The following is a 26,288-nucleotide window of genomic DNA, read 5'->3' on the forward strand; positions in this document are numbered from 1 at the left end:
TGTCCGGACTGTGGGGCCCATCCACCCCGTGTCCGGACTGTGGGTCGCCTGCCCCGGGTCTAGCCCCAGGTCTGGACTGTGGGGCATGTCCGCCCCATGTCAGGTCTGTGAGGCCCGTCCACCCTGTGTCTAGAATATGGGACCGCCTGCCCCGGGTCTAGCCTCAGGTCTGGAATGTGGGGCCGCCTGCCCCGGGTCTAGCCCCAGGTCTGGACTATGGGGCATGCCCGCCCCGTGTCCGGACTGTGGGGCGGGTCCACCCCGTGTCTGGACTATGGGCCGCCTGCCCCGGGTCTAGCCCCAGGTCTGGACTGTGGGGCCCGCCCGCCCCGTGTCCTGACTGTGGGGCCCGCCCGCCCCGTGTCCTGACTGTGGGGGCGGGCGGGGGCCCGCCCGCCCCATGTCCTGACTGTGCAGCCCGCCCGCCCCATGTCCTGACTGTGGAGCCCGCCCGCCCCATGTCCTGACTGTGGGGCCCGCCCGTCCCAAGTCCTGACTGTGGGGCCCGCCCGCCCAGTGTCCTGACTGTGGGGCCCGCCTGCCCCGTGTCCTGACTGTGGGGCCCGCCCGCCCCGTGTCCTGACTGTGGGGCCCGCCCGCCCCGTGTCCTAACTGTGGGGCCCGCCCGCCCCGTGTCCTGACTGTGGGTCCCGCCCCGTGTCCTGACTGTGGGGCTCGCCAGCCCCGTGTCCTGACTGTGGGGCCCGCCCTGTGTCCTGACTGTGGGGCCCGTCCGCCCTGTGTCCTGACTGTGGGTCCCACCCGCCCCGTTTCCTGACTGTGGGGCTCGCCCGCCCCGTGTCCAGACTGTGGGGCTCATCCGCCCCGTGTCCAGACTTTGGGGCCTCCTGCCCCGGGACTAGCCCCGTGTCCGGACTGTGGGGCCCGTCCGCCCCGTGTCCGGACTGTGGGGCCCGTCCGCCCCGTGTCCGGACTGTGGGGCCCGTCCGCCCCGTGTCCGGACTGTGGGGCCCGTCCACCCCGGGTCCGGACTGTGGGGCCCGTCCACCTCGTGTCCGGACTGTGGGGCCCGTCCACCCCGTGTCTGGACAGTGGGGCCCGTCCACCCCGTGTCTGGACTGTGGGACCCGTCCACCCCGTGTCCGGACTGTGGGTCGCCTGCCCCGGGTCTAGTCCCAGGTCTGTACTGTGGAGCCCGCCCGCCCCATGTCCTGACTGTGGAGCCCGCCCGCCCCGTGTCCTGACTGTGGGGCCCGCCCGCCCCGTGTCCTGACTGTGGGTCCCGCACGCCCCGTGTCCTGACTGTGGGGCTCGCCCGCCCCGTGTCCTGACTGTGGGGCCTGCCCTGTGTCCTGACTGTGGGGCCCGTCCGTCCTGTGTCCTGACTGTGGGTCCCGCCCGCCCCATGTCCTGACTGTGGGGCTCGCCCGCCCCGTGTCCAGACTGTGGGGCTCATCCGCACCGTGTCCGGACTTTGGGGCCGCCTGCCCCGGGACTAGCCCCGTGTCCGGACTGTGAGGCCCGCCCGCCCCGTGTCCGGACTGTGGGTCGCCTGCCCCGGGTCTAGCCCCAGGTCTGGACTGTGGGGCATGTCCGCCCCATGTCAGGTCTGTGAGGCCCGTCCACCCCGTGTCTAGAATATGGGACCGCCTGCCCCGGGTCTAGCCTCAGGTCTGGACTGTGGGGCTACCTGCCCCGGGTCTAGCCCCAGGTCTGGACTATGGTGCATGCCCGCCCCGTGTCCGGACTGTGGGGCCCGTCCACCCCGTGTCTGGACTATGGGCCGCCTGCCCCGGGTCTAGCCCCAGGTCTGGACTGTTGCCCGCCCCATGTCCTGACTGTGCAGCCCGCCCGCCCCATGTCCTGACTGTGGGGCCCGCCCGCCCCATGTCCTGACTGTGGGGCCAGCCCGCCCCATGTCCTGACTGTGGGGCCCACCCTCCCCATGTCCTGACTGTGGGGCCCGCCCGCCGCCCGCCCGCCCCATGTCCTGACTGTGGGGCCCGCCCGCCCCATGTCCTGACTGTGGGGCCCGCCCGCCCCATGTCCTGACTGTGGGGCCCGCCCGCCCCATGTCCTGACTGTGGGGCCCGCCCGCCCCGTGTCCTGACTGTGGGGCACGCCCGCCCCGTGTCCTGACTGTGGCCCACCCCGTGTCCTGACTGTGGGGCCCGCCCGCCCCGTGTCCTGACTGTGGGGCCCGCCCGCCCCGTGTCCTGACTGTGGGTCCCGCCCGCCCCGTGTCCTGACTGTGGGGCTCGCCCGCCCCGTGTCCTGACTGTGGGGCCCGCCCTGTGTCCTGACTGTGGGGCCCGTCCGCCCTGTGTCCTGACTGTGGGTCCCGCCCGCCCCGTGTCCTGACTCTGGGGCTCGCCCGCACCGTGTCCAGACTGTGGGGCTCATCCGCCCCGTGTCCGGACTTTGGGGCTGCCTGCCCCGGGACTAGCCCCGTGTCCGGACTGTGAGGCCCGTCCGCCCCGTGTCCGGACTGTGGGGCCCGTCCGCCCCGTGTCCGGACTGTGGGGCCCGTCCGCCCCGTGTCCGGACTGTGGGGCCCGTCCGCCCCGTGTCCGGACTGTGGGGCCCGTCTCCCCCGTGTCCGGACTGTGGGGCCCGTCCACCCCGTGTCCGGACTGTGGGGCCCGTCCACCCCGTATCCGGACTGTGGGGCCCGTCCACCCCGTGTCCGGACTCTGGGGCCCGTCCACCCCGTATCCGGACTGTGGGGCCCGTCCACCCCGTGTCTGGACTGTGGGGCCCGTCCACCCCGTGTCCGGACTGTGGGGCCCGTCCACCCCGTGTCCGGACTGTGGGGCCCGTCCACCCCGTGTCCGGACTGTGGGTCGCTTGCCCCGGGTCTAGCCCCAGGTCTGGACTGTGGGGCATGTCCGCCCCATGTCAGGTCTGTGAGGCCCGTCCACCCCATGTCTAGAATATGGGACCGCCTGCCCCGGGTCTAGCCTCAGGTCTGGACTGTGGGGCCGCCCTGGCCCGGGTCTAGCCCCAGGTCTGGACTATGGGGCATGCACGCCCCGTGTCGGGACTGTGGGGCCCGTCCACCCCGTGTCTGGACTATGGGCCGCCTGCCCCGGGTCTAGCCCCAGGTCTGGACTGTGGGGCCCGTCCCGTGTCCTGACTGTGGGGCCCGCCCGCCCCATGTCCTGACTGTGCAGCCCGCCCGCCCCATGTCCTGACTGTGGAGCCCGCCCGCCCCATGTCCTGACTGTGGAGCCCGCCCGCCCCATGTCCTGACTGGCACCCGCCCCATGTCCTGACTGTGGGGCCCGCCCGCCCCATGTCCTGACTGTGGGGCCCGCCCGCCCCATGTCCTTTCTGTGGGGCCCGCCCCCCCCATGTCCTAACTGTGGGGCCCGCCCGCCCCATGTCCTGACTGTGGGGTCCGCCCGCCCCGTGTCCTGACTGTGAGGCCCGCCCGCCCCATGTCCTGACTGTGGGGCCCGCCCGCCCCATGTCCTGACTGTGGGGCCCGCCCGCCCCATGTCCTGACTGTGGGCCCGCCCCATGTCCTGACTGTGGGGCCCGCCCCCCCGGGCCCGCCCCCCCATCTCATGACTGTGGGGCCCGCCCGCCCCATGTCCTGACTGTGGGGCCCGCCCGCCCCGTGTCCTGACTGTGGGGCCCGCCCGCCCCGTGTCCTGACTGTGGGGCCCGCCCGCCCCGTGTCCTGACTGTGGGGCTCGCCCACCCCATGTCCTGACTGGGGCCCGCCCGCCCCATGTCCTGACTGTGGGGCCCGCCCTGTGTCCTGACTGTGGGGCCCGTCCGCCCTGTGTCCTGACTGTGGGTCCCGCCCACCCCGTGTCCTGACTGTGGGGCTCGCCCGCCCCGTGTCCTGACTGTGGGGCCTGCCCTGTGTCCTGACTGTGGGGCCCGTCCGTCCTGTGTCCTGACTGTGGGTCACGCCCGCCCCGTGTCCAGACTGTGGGGCTCGCCCGCCCCGTGTCCAGACTGTGGGGCTCAACCGCACCGTGTCCGGACTTTGGGGCCGCCTGCCCCGGGACTAGCCCCGTGTCCGGACTGTGAGGCCCGTCCGCCCCGAGCCTGGACTGTGGGGCCCGTCCGCCCCGTGTCCGGACTGTGGGGCCCGTCCACCCCGTGTCTGGACTGTGGGGCCCGTCCACCCCGTGTCCGGACTGTGGGGCCCGTTCACCCCGTGTCTGGACTGTGGGGCCCGTCCACCCCGTGTCCGGACTGTGGGTCGCCTGCCCCGGGTCTAGCCCCAGGTCTGGACTGTGGGGCATGTCCGCCCCATGTCAGGTCTGTGAGGCCCGTCCACCCCGTGTCTAGAATATGGGACCGCCTGCCCCGGGTCTAGCCTCAGGTCTGGACTGTGGGGCTGCCTGCCCCGGGTCTAGCCCCAGGTCTGGACTATGGTGCATGCCCGCCCCGTGTCCGGACTGTGGGGCCCGTCCACCCCGTGTCTGGACTATGGGCCGCCTGCCCCGGGTCTAGCCCCAGGTCTGGACTGTCGCCCGCCCCATGTCCTGACTGTGCAGCCCGCCCGCCCCATGTCCTGACTGTGGGGCCCGCCCGCCCGGGGCCCGCCCGCCCCATGTCCTGACTGTGGGGCCAGCCCGCCCCATGTCCTGACTGTGGGGCCCACCCTCCCCATGTCCTGACTGTGGGGCCCGCCCGCCCCATGTCCTGACTGTGGGGCCCGCCCGCCCCGTGTCCTGACTGTGGGGCCCGCCCGCCCCGTGTCCTGACTGTGGGGCCCGCCCGCCCCGTGTCCTGACTGTGGGGCCCGCCCGATCCGTGTCCTGACTGTGGGTCCCGCCCCCCCCGTGTCCTGACTGTGGGGCTCGCCCGCCCCGTGTCCTGACTGTGGGGCCCGCCCTGTGTCCTGACTGTGGGGCCCGTCCGCCCTGTGTCCTGACTGTGGGTCCCGCCCGCCCCGTGTCCTGACTCTGGGGCTCGCCCGCCCCGTGTCCAGACTGTGGGGCTCATCCGCCCCGTGTCCGGACTTTGGGGCTGCCTGCCCCGGGACTAGCCCCATGTCCGGACTGTGAGGCCCGTCCGCCCCGAGCCTGGACTGTGGGGCCCGTCCGCCCCGTGTCCGGACTGTGGGGCCCGTCCGCCCCGTGTCCGGACTGTGGGGCCCGTCCGCCCCGTGTCCGGACTGTGGGGCCCGTCCGCCCCGTGTCCGGACTGTGGGGCCCGTCTCCCCCGTGTCCGGACTGTGGGGCCCGTCCGCCCCGTGTCCGGACTGTGGGGCCCGTCTCCCCCGTGTCCGGACTGTGGGGCCCGTCCACCCCGTGTCCGGACTGTGGGGCCCGTCCACCCCGTGTCCGGACTGTGGGGCCCGTCCACCCCGTGTCCGGACTGTGGGGCCCGTCCACCCCGTGTCCGGACTGTGGGGCCCGTCCACCCCGTGTTCGGACTGTGGGGCCCGTCCACCCCGTGTCCGGACTGTGGGTCGCTTGCCCCGGGTCTAGCCCCAGGTCTGGACTGTGGGGCATGTCCGCCCCATGTCAGGTCTGTGAGGCCCGTCCACCCTGTGTCTAGAATATGGGACCGCCTGCCCCGGGTCTAGCCTCAGGTCTGGACTGTGGGGCTGCCCTGGCCCGGGTCTAGCCCCAGGTCTGGACTATGGGGCATGCACGCCCCGTGTCCGGACTGTGGGGCCCGTCCACCCCGTGTCTGGACTATGGGCCGCCTGCCCCGGGTCTAGCCCCAGGTCTGGACTGTGGGGCCCGCCCCATGTCCTGACTGTGCAGCCCGCCCGCCCCATGTCCTGACTGTGGAGCCCGCCTGCCCCATGTCCTGACTGTGGAGCCCGCCCGCCCCATGTCCTGACTGGCACCCCCCCCATGTCCTGACTGTGGGGCCCACCCGCCCCATGTCCTGACTGTGGGGCCCGCCCGCCCCATGTCCTGACTGTGGGGCCCGCCCGCCCCATGTCCTGACTGTGGGGCCCACCCCCCCGGGCCCGCCCCCCCGGGCCCGCCCCCCATCTCATGACTGTGGGGCCCGCCCCATGTCCTGACTGTGGGGCCCGCCCGCCCCGTGTCCTGACTGTGGGGCCTGCCCGCCCCATGTCCTGACTGTGGGGCCCGCCCGCCCCGGGGCCCGCCCGCCCCGTGTCCTGACTGTGGGGCTCGCCCACCCCATGTCCTGACTGGGGCCCGCCCGCCCCATGTCCTGACTGTGGGGCCCGCCCTGTGTCCTGACTGTGGGGCCCGTCCGCCCTGTGTCCTGACTGTTGGTCCCGCCCGCCCCGTGTCCTGACTGTGGGGCTCGCCCGCCCCGTGTCCAGACTGTGGGGCTCATCCGCCCCGTGTCCGGACTTTGGGGCTGTGAGGCCCGTCCGCCCCGAGCCTGGACTGTGTGGCCCGTCCGCCCCGTGTCCGGACTGTGGGGCCCGTCCGCCCCGTGTCCGGACTGTGGGGCCCGTCCGCCCCGTCTCCGGACTGTGGGGCCCGTCCGCCCCGTGTCCGGACTGTGGGGCCCGTCCGCCCCGTGTCCGGACTGTGGGGCCCGTCCGCCCCGTGTCCGGACTGTGGGGCCCGTCCGCCCCGTGTCCGGACTGTGGGGCCCGTCCGCCCCGTGTCCGGACTGTGAGGCCCGTCCGCCCCGTGTCCGGACTGTGGGGCCCGTCCACCCCGTGTCCGGACTGTGGGGCCCGTCCACCCCGGGTCCGGACTGTGGGGCCCGTCCACCCCGTGTCCGGACTGTGGGGTCCGTCCACCCCGTGTCCGGACTGTGGGGCCCGTCCACCCCGTGTCCGGACTGTGGGTCGCCTGCCCCGGGTCTAGCCCCAGGTCTGGACTGTGGGGCATGTCCGCCCCATGTCAGGTCTGTGAGTCCCGTCCACCCCGTGTCTAGAATATGGGACCGCCTGCCTCGGATCTAGCCTCAGGTCTGGACTGTGGGGCCACCAGCCCCGGGTCTAGCCCCAGGTCTGGACTATGGGGCATGCCCGCCCCGTGTCCGGACTGTGGGGCCCGTCCACCCCGTGTCTGGACTATGGGCCGCCTGCCCCGAGTCTAGATCCAGGTCTGGACTGTGGGGCCCGCCCCGTGTCCTGACTGTGGGGCCCGCCCGCCCGGGGCCCGCCCGCCCCGCCCGCCCCATGTCCTGACTGTGCAGCCCGCCCGCCCCATGTCCTGACTGTGGAGCCCGCCCGCCCCATGTCCTGACTGTGGGGCTCGCCCACCCCATGTCCTGACTGGGGCCGGCCCGCCCGATGTCCTGACTGTGGGGCCCGCCCCCCCGGGCCCGCCCCCCCATCTCATGACTGGGGGGCCCGCCCGCCCCATGTCCTGACTGTGGGGCCCGCCCGCCCCGTGTCCTGACTGTGGGGCCCTCCCGCCCCATGTCCTGACTGTGGGGCCCGCCCGCCCCGTGTCCTGACTGTGGGGCTCGCCCACCCCATGTCCTGACTGGGGCCCGCCCGCCCCATGTCCTGACTGTGGGGCCCGCCCTGTGTCCTGACTGTGGGGCCCGTCCGCCCTGTGTCCTGACTGTGGGTCCCGCCCGCCCCGTGTCCTGACTGTGGGGCTCGCCCGCCCCGTGTCCAGACTGTGGGGCTCATCCGCCCCGTGTCCGGACTTTGGGGCCGCCTGCCCTGGGACTAGCCCCGTGTCCGGACTGTGAGGCCCGTCCGCTCCGAGCCTGGACTGTGTGGCCCGTCCGCCCCGTGTCCGGACTGTGGGGCCCGTCCGCCCCGTGTCCGGACTGTGGGGCCCGTCCGCCCCGTGTCCGGACTGTGGGGCCCGTCCGCCCCGTGTCCGGACTGTGGGGCCCGTCCGCCCCGTGTCCGGACTGTGGGGCCCGTCCGCCCCGTGTCCGGACTGTGAGGCCCGTCCTCCCCGTGTCCGGACTGTGGGGCCCGTCCACCCCGTGTCCGGACTGTGGGGCCCGTCCACCCCGTGTCCGGACTGTGGGTCGCCTGCCCCGGGTCTAGCCCCAGATCTGGACTGTGGGGCATGTCCGCCCCATGTCAGGTCTGTGAGGCCCGTCCACCCCGTGTCTAGAATATGGGACCGCCTGCCCCGGGTCTAGCCTCAGGTCTGGACTGTGGGGCCGCCAGCCCCGGGTCTAGCCCCAGGTCTGGACTATGGGGCATGCCCGCCCCGTGTCCGGACTGTGGGGCCCGTCCACCCCGTGTCCGGACTGTGGGTCGCCTGCCCCGGGTCTAGCCCCAGGTCTGGACTGTGGGGCATGTCCGCCCTATGTCAGGTCTGTGAGGCCCGTCCACCCCGTGTCTAGAATATGGGACCGCCTGCCCCGGGTCTAGCCTCAGGTCTGGACTGTGGGGCCGCCTGCCCCGGGTCTAGCCCCAGGTCTGGACTATGGGGCATGCCCGCCCCGGGTCCGGACTGTGGGGCCCGTCCACCCCGTGTCTGGACTATGGGCCGCCTGCCCGGGGTCTAGCCCCAGGTCTGGACTGTGGGGCCCGCCCGCCCCATGTCCTGACTGTGCAGCCCGCCCCATGTCCTGACTGTGGAGCCCGCCCGCCCCATGTCCTGACTGTGGGGCCCGCCCGCCCCATGTCCTGACTGGGCCCGCCCGCCCCATGTCCTGACTGTGGGGCCGGCCCCCCCAATGTCCTGACTGTGGGGCCCTCCCGCCCCATGTCCTGATTGTGGGACCCGCCCGCCCCATGTCCTGACTGTGGGGCCCGCCCGCCCCGTGTCCTGACTGTGGGGCCCGCCCGCCCCGTGTCCTGACTGTGGGTCCCGCCCGCCCCGTGTCCTGACTGTGGGGCCCGCCCGCCCCGTGTCCTGACCGTGGGGCTCGCCCGCCCCGTGTTCTGACCGTGGGGCCCGTCCGCCCCGTGTCCTGACTGTGGCTCCCGCCCGCCCCGTGTCCTGACTGTGGGGCTCGCCCGCCCCGTGTCCAGACTGTGGGGCTCATCCGCCCCGTGTCCGGACTTTGGGGCTGTGAGGCCCGTCCGCCCCGAGCCTGGACTGTGTGGCCCGTCCGCCCCGTGTCCGGACTGTGGGGCCCGTCCGCCCCGTCTCCGGACTGTGGGGCCCGTCCGCCCCGTGTCCGGACTGTGGGGCCCGTCCGCCCCGTGTCCGGACTGTGGGGCCCGTCCGCCCCGTGTCCGGACTGTGGGGCCCGTCCGCCCCGTGTCCGGACTGTGAGGCCCGTCCACCCCGTGTCCGGACTGTGGGGCCCGTCCACCCCGTGTCCGGACTGTGGGGCCCGTCCACCCCGGGTCCGGACTGTGGGGCCCGTCCACCCCGTGTCCGGACTGTGGGGTCCGTCCACCCCGTGTCCGGACTGTGGGGCCCGTCCACCCCGTGTCCGGACTGTGGGTCGCCTGCCCCGGGTCTAGCCCCAGGTCTGGACTGTGGGGCATGTCCGCCCCATGTCAGGTCTGTGAGTCCCGTCCACCCCGTGTCTAGAATATGGGACCGCCTGCCTCGGATCTAGCCTCAGGTCTGGACTGTGGGGCCACCAGCCCCGGGTCTAGCCCCAGGTCTGGACTATGGGGCATGCCCGCCCCGTGTCCGGACTGTGGGGCCCGTCCACCCCGTGTCTGGACTATGGGCCGCCTGCCCCGAGTCTAGATCCAGGTCTGGACTGTGGGGCCCGCCCCGTGTCCTGACTGTGGGGCCCGCCCGCCCGGGGCCCGCCCGCCCCGCCCGCCCCATGTCCTGACTGTGTAGCCCGCCCGCCCCATGTCCTGACTGTGGAGCCCGCCCGCCCCATGTCCTGACTGTGGGGCTCGCCCACCCCATGTCCTGACTGGGGCCGGCCCGCCCGATGTCCTGACTGTGGGGCCCGCCCCCCCGGGCCCGCCCCCCCATCTCATGACTGTGGGGCCCGCCCGCCCCATGTCCTGACTGTGGGGCCCGCCCGCCCCGTGTCCTGACTGTGGGGCCCTCCCGCCCCATGTCCTGACTGTGGGGCTCGCCCACCCCATGTCCTGACTGTGGGGCCCGCCCTGTGTCCTGACTGTGGGGCCCGTCCGCCCTGTGTCCTGACTGTGGGGCCCGCCCGCCCCGTGTCCTGACTGTGGGGCTCGCCCACCCCATGTCCTGACTGTGGGGCCCGCCCTGTGTCCTGACTGTGGGGCCCGTCCGCCCTGTGTCCTGACTGTTGGTCCCGCCCGCCCCGTGTCCTGACTGTGGGGCTCGCCCGCCCCGTGTCCAGACTGTGGGGCTCATCCGCCCCGTGTCCGGACTTTGGGGCTGTGAGGCCCGTCCGCCCCGAGCCTGGACTGTGTGGCCCGTCCGCCCCGTGTCCGGACTGTGGGGCCCGTCCGCCCCGTGTCCGGACTGTGGGGCCCGTCCGCCCCGTCTCCGGACTGTGGGGCCCGTCCGCCCCGTGTCCGGACTGTGGGGCCCGTCCGCCCCGTGTCCGGACTGTGGGGCCCGTCCGCCCCGTGTCCGGACTGTGGGGCCCGTCCGCCCCGTGTCCGGACTGTGAGGCCCGTCCACCCCGTGTCCGGACTGTGGGGCCCGTCCACCCCGTGTCCGGACTGTGGGGCCCGTCCACCCCGGGTCCGGACTGTGGGGCCCGTCCACCCCGTGTCCGGACTGTGGGGTCCGTCCACCCCGTGTCCGGACTGTGGGGCCCGTCCACCCCGTGTCCGGACTGTGGGTCGCCTGCCCCGGGTCTAGCCCCAGGTCTGGACTGTGGGGCATGTCCGCCCCATGTCAGGTCTGTGAGTCCCGTCCACCCCGTGTCTAGAATATGGGACCGCCTGCCTCGGATCTAGCCTCAGGTCTGGACTGTGGGGCCACCAGCCCCGGGTCTAGCCCCAGGTCTGGACTATGGGGCATGCCCGCCCCGTGTCCGGACTGTGGGGCCCGTCCACCCCGTGTCTGGACTATGGGCCGCCTGCCCCGAGTCTAGATCCAGGTCTGGACTGTGGGGCCCGCCCCGTGTCCTGACTGTGGGGCCCGCCCGCCCGGGGCCCGCCCGCCCCGCCCGCCCCATGTCCTGACTGTGCAGCCCGCCCGCCCCATGTCCTGACTGTGGAGCCCGCCCGCCCCATGTCCTGACTGTGGGGCTCGCCCACCCCATGTCCTGACTGGGGCCGGCCCGCCCGATGTCCTGACTGTGGGGCCCGCCCCCCCGGGCCCGCCCCCCCATCTCATGACTGGGGGGCCCGCCCGCCCCATGTCCTGACTGTGGGGCCCGCCCGCCCCGTGTCCTGACTGTGGGGCCCTCCCGCCCCATGTCCTGACTGTGGGGCCCGCCCGCCCCGTGTCCTGACTGTGGGGCTCGCCCACCCCATGTCCTGACTGGGGCCCGCCCGCCCCATGTCCTGACTGTGGGGCCCGCCCTGTGTCCTGACTGTGGGGCCCGTCCGCCCTGTGTCCTGACTGTGGGTCCCGCCCGCCCCGTGTCCTGACTGTGGGGCTCGCCCGCCCCGTGTCCAGACTGTGGGGCTCATCCGCCCCGTGTCCGGACTTTGGGGCCGCCTGCCCTGGGACTAGCCCCGTGTCCGGACTGTGAGGCCCGTCCGCTCCGAGCCTGGACTGTGTGGCCCGTCCGCCCCGTGTCCGGACTGTGGGGCCCGTCCGCCCCGTGTCCGGACTGTGGGGCCCGTCCGCCCCGTGTCCGGACTGTGGGGCCCGTCCGCCCCGTGTCCGGACTGTGGGGCCCGTCCGCCCCGTGTCCGGACTGTGGGGCCCGTCCGCCCCGTGTCCGGACTGTGGGGCCCGTCCGCCCCGTGTCCGGACTGTGAGGCCCGTCCTCCCCGTGTCCGGACTGTGGGGCCCGTCCACCCCGTGTCCGGACTGTGGGGCCCGTCCACCCCGTGTCCGGACTGTGGGTCGCCTGCCCCGGGTCTAGCCCCAGATCTGGACTGTGGGGCATGTCCGCCCCATGTCAGGTCTGTGAGGCCCGTCCACCCCGTGTCTAGAATATGGGACCGCCTGCCCCGGGTCTAGCCTCAGGTCTGGACTGTGGGGCCGCCAGCCCCGGGTCTAGCCCCAGGTCTGGACTATGGGGCATGCCCGCCCCGTGTCCGGACTGTGGGGCCCGTCCACCCCGTGTCCGGACTGTGGGTCGCCTGCCCCGGGTCTAGCCCCAGGTCTGGACTGTGGGGCATGTCCGCCCTATGTCAGGTCTGTGAGGCCCGTCCACCCCGTGTCTAGAATATGGGACCGCCTGCCCCGGGTCTAGCCTCAGGTCTGGACTGTGGGGCCGCCTGCCCCGGGTCTAGCCCCAGGTCTGGACTATGGGGCATGCCCGCCCCGGGTCCGGACTGTGGGGCCCGTCCACCCCGTGTCTGGACTATGGGCCGCCTGCCCGGGGTCTAGCCCCAGGTCTGGACTGTGGGGCCCGCCCGCCCCATGTCCTGACTGTGCAGCCCGCCCCATGTCCTGACTGTGGAGCCCGCCCGCCCCATGTCCTGACTGTGGGGCCCGCCCGCCCCATGTCCTGACTGGGCCCGCCCGCCCCATGTCCTGACTGTGGGGCCGGCCCCCCCAATGTCCTGACTGTGGGGCCCTCCCGCCCCATGTCCTGATTGTGGGACCCGCCCGCCCCATGTCCTGACTGTGGGGCCCGCCCGCCCCGTGTCCTGACTGTGGGGCCCGCCCGCCCCGTGTCCTGACTGTGGGTCCCGCCCGCCCCGTGTCCTGACTGTGGGGCCCGCCCGCCCCGTGTCCTGACCGTGGGGCTCGCCCGCCCCGTGTTCTGACTGTGGGGCCCGTCCGCCCCGTGTCCTGACTGTGGCTCCCGCCCGCCCCGTGTCCTGACTGTGGGGCTCGCCCGCCCCGTGTCCAGACTGTGGGGCTCATCCGCCCCGTGTCCGGACTTTGGGGCTGTGAGGCCCGTCCGCCCCGAGCCTGGACTGTGTGGCCCGTCCGCCCCGTGTCCGGACTGTGGGGCCCGTCCGCCCCGTGTCCGGACTGTGGGGCCCGTCCGCCCCGTCTCCGGACTGTGGGGCCCGTCCGCCCCGTGTCCGGACTGTGGGGCCCGTCCGCCCCGTGTCCGGACTGTGGGGCCCGTCCGCCCCGTGTCCGGACTGTGGGGCCCGCCCGCCCCGTGTCCTGACTGTGGGGCCCGCCCGCCCCGTGTCCTGACTGTGGGTCCCGCCCGCCCCGTGTCCTGACTGTGGGGCCCGCCCGCCCCGTGTCCTGACCGTGGGGCTCGCCCGCCCCGTGTTCTGACTGTGGGGCCCGTCCGCCCCGTGTCCTGACTGTGGCTCCCGCCCGCCCCGTGTCCTGACTGTGGGGCTCGCCCGCCCCGTGTCCAGACTGTGGGGCTCATCCGCCCCGTGTCCGGACTTTGGGGCTGTGAGGCCCGTCCGCCCCGAGCCTGGACTGTGTGGCCCGTCCGCCCCGTGTCCGGACTGTGGGGCCCGTCCGCCCCGTGTCCGGACTGTGGGGCCCGTCCGCCCCGTCTCCGGACTGTGGGGCCCGTCCGCCCCGTGTCCGGACTGTGGGGCCCGTCCGCCCCGTGTCCGGACTGTGGGGCCCGTCCGCCCCGTGTCCGGACTGTGGGGCCCGTCCGCCCCGTGTCCGGACTGTGAGGCCCGTCCACCCCGTGTCCGGACTGTGGGGCCCGTCCACCCCGTGTCCGGACTGTGGGGCCCGTCCACCCCGGGTCCGGACTGTGGGGCCCGTCCACCCCGTGTCCGGACTGTGGGGTCCGTCCACCCCGTGTCCGGACTGTGGGGCCCGTCCACCCCGTGTCCGGACTGTGGGTCGCCTGCCCCGGGTCTAGCCCCAGGTCTGGACTGTGGGGCATGTCCGCCCCATGTCAGGTCTGTGAGTCCCGTCCACCCCGTGTCTAGAATATGGGACCGCCTGCCTCGGATCTAGCCTCAGGTCTGGACTGTGGGGCCACCAGCCCCGGGTCTAGCCCCAGGTCTGGACTATGGGGCATGCCCGCCCCGTGTCCGGACTGTGGGGCCCGTCCACCCCGTGTCTGGACTATGGGCCGCCTGCCCCGAGTCTAGATCCAGGTCTGGACTGTGGGGCCCGCCCCGTGTCCTGACTGTGGGGCCCGCCCGCCCCATGTCCTGACTGTGCAGCCCGCCCGCCCCATGTCCTGACTGTGGAGCCCGCCCGCCCCATGTCCTGACTGTGGGGCTCGCCCACCCCATGTCCTGACTGGGGCCGGCCCGCCCGATGTCCTGACTGTGGGGCCCGCCCCCCCGGGCCCGCCCCCCCATCTCATGACTGGGGGGCCCGCCCGCCCCATGTCCTGACTGTGGGGCCCGCCCGCCCCGTGTCCTGACTGTGGGGCCCTCCCGCCCCATGTCCTGACTGTGGGGCTCGCCCACCCCATGTCCTGACTGTGGGGCCCGCCCTGTGTCCTGACTGTGGGGCCCGTCCGCCCTGTGTCCTGACTGTGGGGCCCGCCCGCCCCGTGTCCTGACTGTGGGGCTCGCCCACCCCATGTCCTGACTGGGGCCCGCCCGCCCCATGTCCTGACTGTGGGGCCCGCCCTGTGTCCTGACTGTGGGGCCCGTCCGCCCTGTGTCCTGACTGTGGGTCCCGGCCGCCCCGTCTCCTGACTGTGGGGCTCGCCCACCCCATGTCCTGACTGGGGCCCGCCCGCCCCATGTCCTGACTGTGGGGCCCGCCCTGTGTCCTGACTGTGGGGCCCGTCCGCCCTGTGTCCTGACTGTGGGTCCCGCCCGCCCCGTGTCCTGACTGTGGGGCTCGCCCGCCCCGTGTCCAGACTGTGGGGCTCATCCGCCCCGTGTCCGGACTTTGGGGCCGCCTGCCCTGGGACTAGCCCCGTGTCCGGACTGTGAGGCCCGTCCGCTCCGAGCCTGGACTGTGTGGCCCGTCCGCCCCGTGTCCGGACTGTGGGGCCCGTCCGCCCCGTGTCCGGACTGTGGGGCCCGTCCGCCCCGTGTCCGGACTGTGGGGCCCGTCCGCCCCGTGTCCGGACTGTGGGGCCCGTCCGCCCCGTGTCCGGACTGTGGGGCCCGTCCGCCCCGTGTCCGGACTGTGGGGCCCGTCCGCCCCGTGTCCGGACTGTGGGGCCCGTCCGCCCCGTGTCCGGACTGTGAGGCCCGTCCTCCCCGTGTCCGGACTGTGGGGCCCGTCCACCCCGTGTCCGGACTGTGGGGCCCGTCCACCCCGTGTCCGGACTGTGGGTCGCCTGCCCCGGGTCTAGCCCCAGGTCTGGACTGTGGGGCATGTCCACCCCATGTCAGGTCTGTGAGGCCCGTCCACCCCGTGTCTAGAATATGGGACCGCCTGCCCCGGGTCTAGCCTCAGGTCTGGACTGTGGGGCCGCCAGCCCCGGGTCTAGCCCCAGGTCTGGACTATGGGGCATGCCCGCCCCGTGTCCGGACTGTGGGGCCCGTCCACCCCGTGTCCGGACTGTGGGTCGCCTGCCCCGGGTCTAGCCCCAGGTCTGGACTGTGGGGCATGTCCGCCCTATGTCAGGTCTGTGAGGCCCGTCCACCCCGTGTCTAGAATATGGGACCGCCTGCCCCGGGTCTAGCCTCAGGTCTGGACTGTGGGGCCGCCTGCCCCGGGTCTAGCCCCAGGTCTGGACTATGGGGCATGCCCGCCCCGGGTCCGGACTGTGGGGCCCGTCCACCCCGTGTCTGGACTATGGGCCGCCTGACCGGGGTCTAGCCCCAGGTCTGGACTGTGGGGCCCGCCCGCCCCATGTCCTGACTGTGCAGCCCGCCCCATGTCCTGACTGTGGAGCCCGCCCGCCCCATGTCCTGACTGTGGGGCCCGCCCGCCCCATGTCCTGACTGGGCCCGCCCGCCCCATGTCCTGACTGTGGGGCCGGCCCCCCCAATGTCCTGACTGTGGGGCCCGCCCGCCCCATGTCCTGATTGTGGGACCCGACCGCCCCATGTCCTGACTGTGGGGCCCGCCCGCCCCGTGTCCTGACTGTGGGGCCCGCCCGCCCCGTGTCCTGACTGTGGGTCCCGCCCGCCCCGTGTCCTGACTGTGGGGCCCGCCCGCCCCGTGTCCTGACTGTGGGGCTCGCCCGCCCCGTGTTCTGACTGTGGGGCCCGTCCGTCCCGTGTCCTGACTGTGGCTCCCGCCCGCCCCGTGTCCTGACTGTGGGGCTCGCCCGCCCCGTGTCCAGACTGTGGGGCTCATCCGCCCCGTGTCCGGACTTTGGGGCTGTGAGGCCCGTCCGCCCCGAGCCTGGACTGTGTGGCCCGTCCGCCCCGTGTCCGGACTGTGGGGCCCGTCCGCCCCGTGTCCGGACTGTGGGGCCCGTCCGCCCCGTCTCCGGACTGTGGGGCCCGTCCACCCCGTGTCCGGACTGTGGGGCCCGTCCGCCCCGTGTCCGGACTGTGGGGCCCGTCCGCCCCGTGTCCGGACTGTGGGGCCCGTCCGCCCCGTGTCCGGACTGTGAGGCCCGTCCACCCCGTGTCCGGACTGTGGGGCCCGTCCACCCCGTGTCCGGACTGTGGGGCCCGTCCACCCCGGGTCCGGACTGTGGGGCCCGTCCACCCCGTGTCCGGACTGTGGGGTCCGTCCACCCCGTGTCCGGACTGTGGGGCCCGTCCACCCCGTGTCCGGACTGTGGGTCGCCTGCCCCGGGTCTAGCCCCAGGTCTGGACTGTGGGGCATGTCCGCCCCATGTCAGGTCTGTGAGTCCCGTCCACCCCGTGTCTAGAATATGGGACCGCCTGCCTCGGATCTAGCCTCAGGTCTGGACTGTGGGGCCACCAGCCCCGGGTCTAGCCCCAGGTCTGGACTATGGGGCATGCCCGCCCCGTGTCCGGACTGTGGGGCCCGTCCACCCCGTGTCTGGACTATGGGCCGCCTGCCCCGAGTCTAGATCCAGGTCTGGACTGTGGGGCCCGCCCCGTGTCCTGACTGTGGGGCCCGCCCGCCCGGGGCCCGCCCCGCCCGCCCCATGTCCTGACTGTGCAGCCCGCCCGCCCCATGTCCTGACTGTGGAGCCCGCCCGCCCCATGTCCTGACTGTGGGGCTCGCCCACCCCATGTCCTGACTGGGGCCGGCCCGCCCGATGTCCTGACTGTGGGGCCCGCCCCCCCGGGCCCGCCCCCCCATCTCATGACTGGGGGGCCCGCCCGCCCCATGTCCTGACTGTGGGGCCCGCCCGCCCCGTGTCCTGACTGTGGGGCCCTCCCGCCCCATGTCCTGACTGTGGGGCCCGCCCGCCCCGTGTCCTGACTGTGGGGCTCGCCCACCCCATGTCCTGACTGGGGCCCGCCCGCCCCATGTCCTGACTGTGGGGCCCGCCCTGTGTCCTGACTGTGGGGCCCGTCCGCCCTGTGTCCTGACTGTGGGTCCCGCCCGCCCCGTGTCCTGACTGTGGGGCTCGCCCGCCCCGTGTCCAGACTGTGGGGCTCATCCGCCCCGTGTCCGGACTTTGGGGCCGCCTACCCTGGGACTAGCCCCGTGTCCGGACTGTGAGGCCCGTCCGCTCCGAGCCTGGACTGTGTGGCCCGTCCGCCCCGTGTCCGGACTGTGGGGCCCGTCCGCCCCGTGTCCGGACTGTGGGGCCCGTCCGCCCCGTGTCCGGACTGTGGGGCCCGTCCGCCCCGTGTCCGGACTGTGGGGCCCGTCCGCCCCGTGTCCGGACTGTGGGGCCCGTCCGCCCCGTGTCCGGACTGTGGGGCCCATCCACCCCGTGTCCGGACTGTGGGTCGCCTGCCCCGGGTCTAGCCCCAGGTCTGGACTGTGGGGCATGTCCGCCCCATGTCAGGTCTGTGAGGCCCGTCCACCCCGTGTCTAGAATATGGGACCGCCTGCCCCGGGTCTAGCCTCAGGTCTGGACTGTGGGGCCGCCAGCCCCGGGTCTAGCCCCAGGTCTGGACTATGGGGCATGCCCGCCCCGTGTCCGGACTGTGGGGCCCGTCCACCCCGTGTCTGGACTATGGGACGCCTGCCCCGAGTCTAGCCCCAGGTCTGGACTGTGGGGCCCGCCCCGTGTCCTGACTGTGGAGCCCGCCCGCCCCATGTCCTGACTGTGGGGCCCGCCCTCCCCATGTCCTGACTGTGGGGCCCGCCCGCCCCATGTCCTGACTGTGGGGCCCGCCCGCCCCGTGTCCTGACTGTGGGGCCCGCCCGCCCCGTGTCCTGACTGTGGGTCCCGCCCGCCCCGTGTCCTGACTGTGGGGCTCGCCCGCCCCGTGTCCTGACTGTGGGGCCCGCCCTGTGTCCTGACTGTGGGGCCCGTCCGCCCTGTGTCCTGACTGTGGGTCCCGCCCGCCCCGTGTCCTGACTGTGGGGCTCGCCCGCCCCGTGTCCAGACTGTGGGGCTCATCCGCCCCGTGTCCGGACTTTGGGGCCGCCTGCCCTGGGACTAGCCCCGTGTCCGGACTGTGAGGCCCGTCCGCTCCGAGCCTGGACTGTGTGGCCCGTCCGCCCCGTGTCCGGACTGTGGGGCCCGTCCGCCCCGTGTCCGGACTGTGGGGCCCGTCCGCCCCGTGTCCGGACTGTGGGGCCCGTCCGCCCCGTGTCCGGACTGTGGGGCCCGTCCGCCCCGTGTCCGGACTGTGGGGCCCGTCCGCCCCGTGTCCGGACTGTGAGGCCCGTCCTCCCCGTGTCCGGACTGTGGGGCCCGTCCACCCCGTGTCCGGACTGTGGGGCCCGTCCACCCCGTGTCCGGACTGTGGGTCGCCTGCCCCGGGTCTAGCCCCAGGTCTGGACTGTGGGGCATGTCCGCCCCATGTCAGGTCTGTGAGGCCCGTCCACCCCGTGTCTAGAATATGGGACCGCCTGCCCCGGGTCTAGCCTCAGGTCTGGACTGTGGGGCCGCCAGCCCCGGGTCTAGCCCCAGGTCTGGACTATGGGGCATGCCCGCCCCGTGTCCGGACTGTGGGGCCCGTCCACCCCGTGTCCGGACTGTGGGTCGCCTGCCCCGGGTCTAGCCCCAGGTCTGGACTGTGGGGCATGTCCGCCCTATGTCAGGTCTGTGAGGCCCGTCCACCCCGTGTCTAGAATATGGGACCGCCTGCCCCGGGTCTAGCCTCAGGTCTGGACTGTGGGGCCGCCTGCCCCGGGTCTAGCCCCAGGTCTGGACTATGGGGCATGCCCGCCCCGGGTCCGGACTGTGGGGCCCGTCCACCCCGTGTCTGGACTATGGGCCGCCTGCCCGGGGTCTAGCCCCAGGTCTGGACTGTGGGGCCCGCCCGCCCCATGTCCTGACTGTGCAGCCCGCCCCATGTCCTGACTGTGGAGCCCGCCCGCCCCATGTCCTGACTGTGGGGCCCGCCCGCCCCATGTCCTGACTGGGCCCGCCCGCCCCATGTCCTGACTGTGGGGCCGGCCCCCCCAATGTCCTGACTGTGGGGCCCTCCCGCCCCATGTCCTGATTGTGGGACCCGCCCGCCCCATGTCCTGACTGTGGGGCCCGCCCGCCCCGTGTCCTGACTGTGGGGCCCGCCCGCCCCGTGTCCTGACTGTGGGTCCCGCCCCGCCCGCCCCGTGTCCTGACTGTGGGGCTCGCCCGCCCCGTGTTCTGACTGTGGGGCCCGTCCGCCCCGTGTCCTGACTGTGGCTCCCGCCCGCCCCGTGTCCTGACTGTGGGGCTCGCCCGCCCCGTGTCCAGACTGTGGGGCTCATCCGCCCCGTGTCCGGACTTTGGGGCTGTGAGGCCCGTCCGCCCCGAGCCTGGACTGTGTGGCCCGTCCGCCCCGTGTCCGGACTGTGGGGCCCGTCCGCCCCGTGTCCGGACTGTGGGGCCCGTCCGCCCCGTCTCCGGACTGTGGGGCCCGTCCGCCCCGTGTCCGGACTGTGGGGCCCGTCCGCCCCGTGTCCGGACTGTGGGGCCCGTCCGCCCCGTGTCCGGACTGTGGGGCCCGTCCGCCCCGTGTCCGGACTGTGAGGCCCGTCCACCCCGTGTCCGGACTGTGGGGCCCGTCCACCCCGGGTCCGGACTGTGGGGCCCGTCCACCCCGGGTCCGGACTGTGGGGCCCGTCCACCCCGTGTCCGGACTGTGGGGTCCGTCCACCCCGTGTCCGGACTGTGGGGCCCGTCCACCCCGTGTCCGGACTGTGGGTCGCCTGCCCCGGGTCTAGCCCCAGGTCTGGACTGTGGGGCATGTCCGCCCCATGTCAGGTCTGTGAGTCCCGTCCACCCCGTGTCTAGAATATGGGACCGCCTGCCTCGGATCTAGCCTCAGGTCTGGACTGTGGGGCCACCAGCCCCGGGTCTAGCCCCAGGTCTGGACTATGGGGCATGCCCGCCCCGTGTCCGGACTGTGGGGCCCGTCCACCCCGTGTCTGGACTATGGGCCGCCTGCCCCGAGTCTAGATCCAGGTCTGGACTGTGGGGCCCGCCCCGTGTCCTGACTGTGGGGCCCGCCCGCCCGGGGCCCGCCCGCCCCGCCCGCCCCATGTCCTGACTGTGCAGCCCGCCCGCCCCATGTCCTGACTGTGGAGCCCGCCCGCCCCATGTCCTGACTGTGGGGCTCGCCCACCCCATGTCCTGACTGGGGCCGGCCCGCCCGATGTCCTGACTGTGGGGCCCGCCCCCCCGGGCCCGCCCCCCCATCTCATGACTGGGGGGCCCGCCCGCCCCATGTCCTGACTGTGGGGCCCGCCCGCCCCGTGTCCTGACTGTGGGGCCCTCCCGCCCCATGTCCTGACTGTGGGGCCCGCCCGCCCCGTGTCCTGACTGTGGGGCTCGCCCACCCCATGTCCTGACTGGGGCCCGCCCGCCCCATGTCCTGACTGTGGGGCCCGCCCTGTGTCCTGACTGTGGGGCCCGTCCGCCCTGTGTCCTGACTGTGGGTCCCGCCCGCCCCGTGTCCTGACTGTGGGGCTCGCCCGCCCCGTGTCCAGACTGTGGGGCTCATCCGCCCCGTGTCCGGACTTTGGGGCCGCCTGCCCTGGGACTAGCCCCGTGTCCGGACTGTGAGGCCCGTCCGCTCCGAGCCTGGACTGTGTGGCCCGTCCGCCCCGTGTCCGGACTGTGGGGCCCGTCCGCCCCGTGTCCGGACTGTGGGGCCCGTCCGCCCCGTGTCCGGACTGTGGGGCCCGTCCGCCCCGTGTCCGGACTGTGGGGCCCGTCCGCCCCGTGTCCGGACTGTGGGGCCCGTCCGCCCCGTGTCCGGACTGTGGGGCCCGTCCGCCCCGTGTCCGGACTGTGGGGCCCGTCCGCCCCGTGTCCGGACTGTGGGGCCCGTGCACCCCGTGTCCGGACTGTGGGGCCCGTCCACCCCGTGTCCGGACTGTGGGTCGCCTGCCCCGGGTCTAGCCCCAGGTCTGGACTGTGGGGCATGTCCGCCCCATGTCAGGTCTGTGAGGCCCGTCCACCCCGTGTCTAGAATATGGGACCGCCTGCCCCGGGTCTAGCCTCAGGTCTGGACTGTGGGGCCGCCAGCCCCGGGTCTAGCCCCAGGTCTGGACTATGGGGCATGCCCGCCCCGTGTCCGGACTGTGGGGCCCGTCCACCCCGTGTCCGGACTGTGGGTCGCCTGCCCCGGGTCTAGCCCCAGGTCTGGACTGTGGGGCATGTCCGCCCTATGTCAGGTCTGTGAGGCCCGTCCACCCCGTGTCTAGAATATGGGACCGCCTGCCCCGTGTCTAGCCTCAGGTCTGGACTGTGGGGCCGCCTGCCCCGGGTCTAGCCCCAGGTCTGGACTATGGGGCATGCCCGCCCCGGGTCCGGACTGTGGGGCCCGTCCACCCCGTGTCTGGACTATGGGTCGCCTGACCGGGGTCTAGCCCCAGGTCTGGACTGTGGGGCCCGCCCGCCCCATGTCCTGACTGTGCAGCCCGCCCCATGTCCTGACTGTGGAGCCCGCCCGCCCCATGTCCTGACTGTGGGGGCGGGCGGCCCCATGTCCTGACTGTGGGGCCCGCCCGCCCCATGTCCTGACTGGGCCCGCCCGCCCCATGTCCTGACTGTGGGGCCGGCCCCCCCAATGTCCTGACTGTGGGGCCCGCCCGCCCCATGTCCTGATTGTGGGACCCGACCGCCCCATGTCCTGACTGTGGGGCCCGCCCGCCCCGTGTCCTGACTGTGGGGCCCGCCCGCCCCGTGTCCTGACTGTGGGTCCCGCCCGCCCCGTGTCCTGACTGTGGGGCCCGCCCGCCCCGTGTCCTGACTGTGGGGCTCGCCCGCCCCATGTTCTGACTGTGGGGCCCGTCCGCCCCGTGTCCTGACTGTGGCTCCCGCCCGCCCCGTGTCCTGACTGTGGGGCTCGCCCGCCCCGTGTCCAGACTGTGGGGCTCATCCGCCCCGTGTCCGGACTTTGGGGCTGTGAGGCCCGTCCGCCCCGAGCCTGGACTGTGTGGCCCGTCCGCCCCGTGTCCGGACTGTGGGGCCCGTCCGCCCCGTGTCCGGACTGTGGGGCCCGTCCGCCCCGTCTCCGGACTGTGGGGCCCGTCCACCCCGTGTCCGGACTGTGGGGCCCGTCCGCCCCGTGTCCGGACTGTGGGGCCCGTTCGCCGCGTGTCCGGACTGTGGGGCCCGTCCGCCCCGTGTCCGGACTGTGAGGCCCGTCCACCCCGTGTCCGGACTGTGGGGCCCGTCCACCCCGTGTCCGGACTGTGGGGCCCGTCCACCCCGGGTCCGGACTGTGGGGCCCGTCCACCCCGTGTCCGGACTGTGGGGTCCGTCCACCCCGTGTCCGGACTGTGGGGCCCGTCCACCCCGTGTCCGGACTGTGGGTCGCCTGCCCCGGGTCTAGCCCCAGGTCTGGACTGTGGGGCATGTCCGCCCCATGTCAGGTCTGTGAGTCCCGTCCACCCCGTGTCTAGTATATGGGACCGCCTGCCTCGGATCTAGCCTCAGGTCTGGACTGTGGGGCCACCAGCCCCGGGTCTAGCCCCAGGTCTGGACTATGGGGCATGCCCGCCCCGTGTCCGGACTGTGGGGCCCGTCCGCCCCGTGTCCGGACTGTGGGGCCCGTCCACCCCGTGTCCGGACTGTGGGGCCCGTCCACCCCGGGTCCGGACTGTGGGGCCCGTCCACCCCGTGTCCGGACTGTGGGGTCCGTCCACCCCGTGTCCGGACTGTGGGGCCCGTCCACCCCGTGTCCGGACTGTGGGTCGCCTGCCCCGGGTCTAGCCCCAGGTCTGGACTGTGGGGCATGTCCGCCCCATGTCAGGTCTGTGAGTCCCGTCCACCCCGTGTCTAGAATATGGGACCGCCTGCCTCGGATCTAGCCTCAGGTCTGGACTGTGGGGCCACCAGCCCCGGGTCTAGCCCCAGGTCTGGACTATGGGGCATGCCCGCCCCGTGTCCGGACTGTGGGGCCCGTCCACCCCGTGTCTGGACTATGGGCCGCCTGCCCCGAGTCTAGATCCAGGTCTGGACTGTGGGGCCCGCCCCGTGTCCTGACTGTGGGGCCCGCCCGCCCGGGGCCCGCCCGCCCCGCCCGCCCCATGTCCTGACTGTGCAGCCCGCCCGCCCCATGTCCTGACTGTGGAGCCCGCCCGCCCCATGTCCTGACTGTGGGGCTCGCCCACCCCATGTCCTGACTGGGGCCGGCCCGCCCGATGTCCTGACTGTGGGGCCCGCCCCCCCGGGCCCGCCCCCCCATCTCATGACTGGGGGGCCCGCCCGCCCCATGTCCTGACTGTGGGGCCCGCCCGCCCCGTGTCCTGACTGTGGGGCCCTCCCGCCCCATGTCCTGACTGTGGGGCTCGCCCACCCCATGTCCTGACTGTGGGGCCCGCCCTGTGTCCTGACTGTGGGGCCCGTCCGCCCTGTGTCCTGACTGTGGGGCCCGCCCGCCCCGTGTCCTGACTGTGGGGCTCGCCCACCCCATGTCCTGACTGGGGCCCGCCCGCCCCATGTCCTGACTGTGGGGCCCGCCCTGTGTCCTGACTGTGGGGCCCGTCCGCCCTGTGTCCTGACTGTGGGTCCCGGCCGTCCCGTCTCCTGACTGTGGGGCTCGCCCACCCCATGTCCTGACTGGGGCCCGCCCGCCCCATGTCCTGACTGTGGGGCCCGCCCTGTGTCCTGACTGTGGGGCCCGTCCGCCCTGTGTCCTGACTGTGGGTCCCGCCCGCCCCGTGTCCTGACTGTGGGGCTCGCCCGCCCCGTGTCCAGACTGTGGGGCTCATCCGCCCCGTGTCCGGACTGTGGGGCCGCCTGCCCTGGGACTAGCCCCGTGTCCGGACTGTGAGGCCCGTCCGCTCCGAGCCTGGACTGTGTGGCCCGTCCGCCCCGTGTCCGGACTGTGGGGCCCGTCCGCCCCGTGTCCGGACTGTGGGGCCCGTCCGCCCCGTGTCCGGACTGTGGGGCCCGTCCGCCCCGTGTCCGGACTGTGGGGCCCGTCCGCCCCGTGTCCGGACTGTGGGGCCCGTCCGCCCCGTGTCCGGACTGTGGGGCCCGTCCGCCCCGTGTCCGGACTGTGAGGCCCGTCCTCCCCGTGTCCGGACTGTGGGGCCCGTCCACCCCGTGTCCGGACTGTGGGGCCCGTCCACCCCGTGTCCGGACTGTGGGTCGCCTGCCCCGGGTCTAGCCCCAGGTCTGGACTGTGGGGCATGTCCACCCCATGTCAGGTCTGTGAGGCCCGTCCACCCCGTGTCTAGAATATGGGACCGCCTGCCCCGGGTCTAGCCTCAGGTCTGGACTGTGGGGCCGCCAGCCCCGGGTCTAGCCCCAGGTCTGGACTATGGGGCATGCCCGCCCCGTGTCCGGACTGTGGGGCCCGTTCACCCCGTGTCCGGACTGTGGGTCGCCTGCCCCGGGTCTAGCCCCAGGTCTGGACTGTGGGGCATGTCCGCCCTATGTCAGGTCTGTGAGGCCCGTCCACCCCGTGTCTAGAATATGGGACCGCCTGCCCCGGGTCTAGCCTCAGGTCTGGACTGTGGGGCCGCCTGCCCCGGGTCTAGCCCCAGGTCTGGACTATGGGGCATGCCCGCCCCGGGTCCGGACTGTGGGGCCCGTCCACCCCGTGTCTGGACTATGGGCCGCCTGACCGGGGTCTAGCCCCAGGTCTGGACTGTGGGGCCCGCCCGCCCCATGTCCTGACTGTGCAGCCCGCCCCATGTCCTGACTGTGGAGCCCGCCCGCCCCATGTCCTGACTGTGGGGCCCGCCCGCCCCATGTCCTGACTGGGCCCGCCCGCCCCATGTCCTGACTGTGGGGCCGGCCCCCCCAATGTCCTGACTGTGGGGCCCGCCCGCCCCATGTCCTGATTGTGGGACCCGACCGCCCCATGTCCTGACTGTGGGGCCCGCCCGCCCCGTGTCCTGACTGTGGGGCCCGCCCGCCCCGTGTCCTGACTGTGGGTCCCGCCCGCCCCGTGTCCTGACTGTGGGGCCCGCCCGCCCCGTGTCCTGACTGTGGGGCTCGCCCGCCCCGTGTTCTGACTGTGGGGCCCGTCCGTCCCGTGTCCTGACTGTGGCTCCCGCCCGCCCCGTGTCCTGACTGTGGGGCTCGCCCGCCCCGTGTCCAGACTGTGGGGCTCATCCGCCCCGTGTCCGGACTTTGGGGCTGTGAGGCCCGTCCGCCCCGAGCCTGGACTGTGTGGCCCGTCCGCCCCGTGTCCGGACTGTGGGGCCCGTCCGCCCCGTGTCCGGACTGTGGGGCCCGTCCGCCCCGTCTCCGGACTGTGGGGCCCGTCCACCCCGTGTCCGGACTGTGGGGCCCGTCCGCCCCGTGTCCGGACTGTGGGGCCCGTCCGCCCCGTGTCCGGACTGTGGGGCCCGTCCGCCCCGTGTCCGGACTGTGAGGCCCGTCCACCCCGTGTCCGGACTGTGGGGCCCGTCCACCCCGGGTCCGGACTGTGGGGCCCGTCCACCCCGTGTCCGGACTGTGGGGTCCGTCCACCCCGTGTCCGGACTGTGGGGCCCGTCCACCCCGTGTCCGGATTGTGGGTCGCCTGCCCCGGGTCTAGCCCCAGGTCTGGACTGTGGGGCATGTCCGCCCCATGTCAGGTCTGTGAGTCCCGTCCACCCCGTGTCTAGAATATGGGACCGCCTGCCTCGGATCTAGCCTCAGGTCTGGACTGTGGGGCCACCAGCCCCGGGTCTAGCCCCAGGTCTGGACTATGGGGCATGCCCGCCCCGTGTCCGGACTGTGGGGCCCGTCCACCCCGTGTCTGGACTATGGGCCGCCTGCCCCGAGTCTAGATCCAGGTCTGGACTGTGGGGCCCGCCCCGTGTCCTGACTGTGGGGCCCGCCCGCCCGGGGCCCGCCCCGCCCGCCCCATGTCCTGACTGTGCAGCCCGCCCGCCCCATGTCCTGACTGTGGAGCCCGCCCGCCCCATGTCCTGACTGTGGGGCTCGCCCACCCCATGTCCTGACTGGGGCCGGCCCGCCCGATGTCCTGACTGTGGGGCCCGCCCCCCCGGGCCCGCCCCCCCATCTCATGACTGGGGGGCCCGCCCGCCCCATGTCCTGACTGTGGGGCCCGCCCGCCCCGTGTCCTGACTGTGGGGCCCTCCCGCCCCATGTCCTGACTGTGGGGCCCGCCCGCCCCGTGTCCTGACTGTGGGGCTCGCCCACCCCATGTCCTGACT

This window comes from Phyllobates terribilis, unplaced genomic scaffold, assembly GCF_046119375.1.
Source record: "Phyllobates terribilis strain yellow unplaced genomic scaffold, ASM4611937v1 Scaffold_263__1_contigs__length_2631358, whole genome shotgun sequence".
Taxonomy (NCBI): Eukaryota; Metazoa; Chordata; class Amphibia; order Anura; family Dendrobatidae; genus Phyllobates; species Phyllobates terribilis.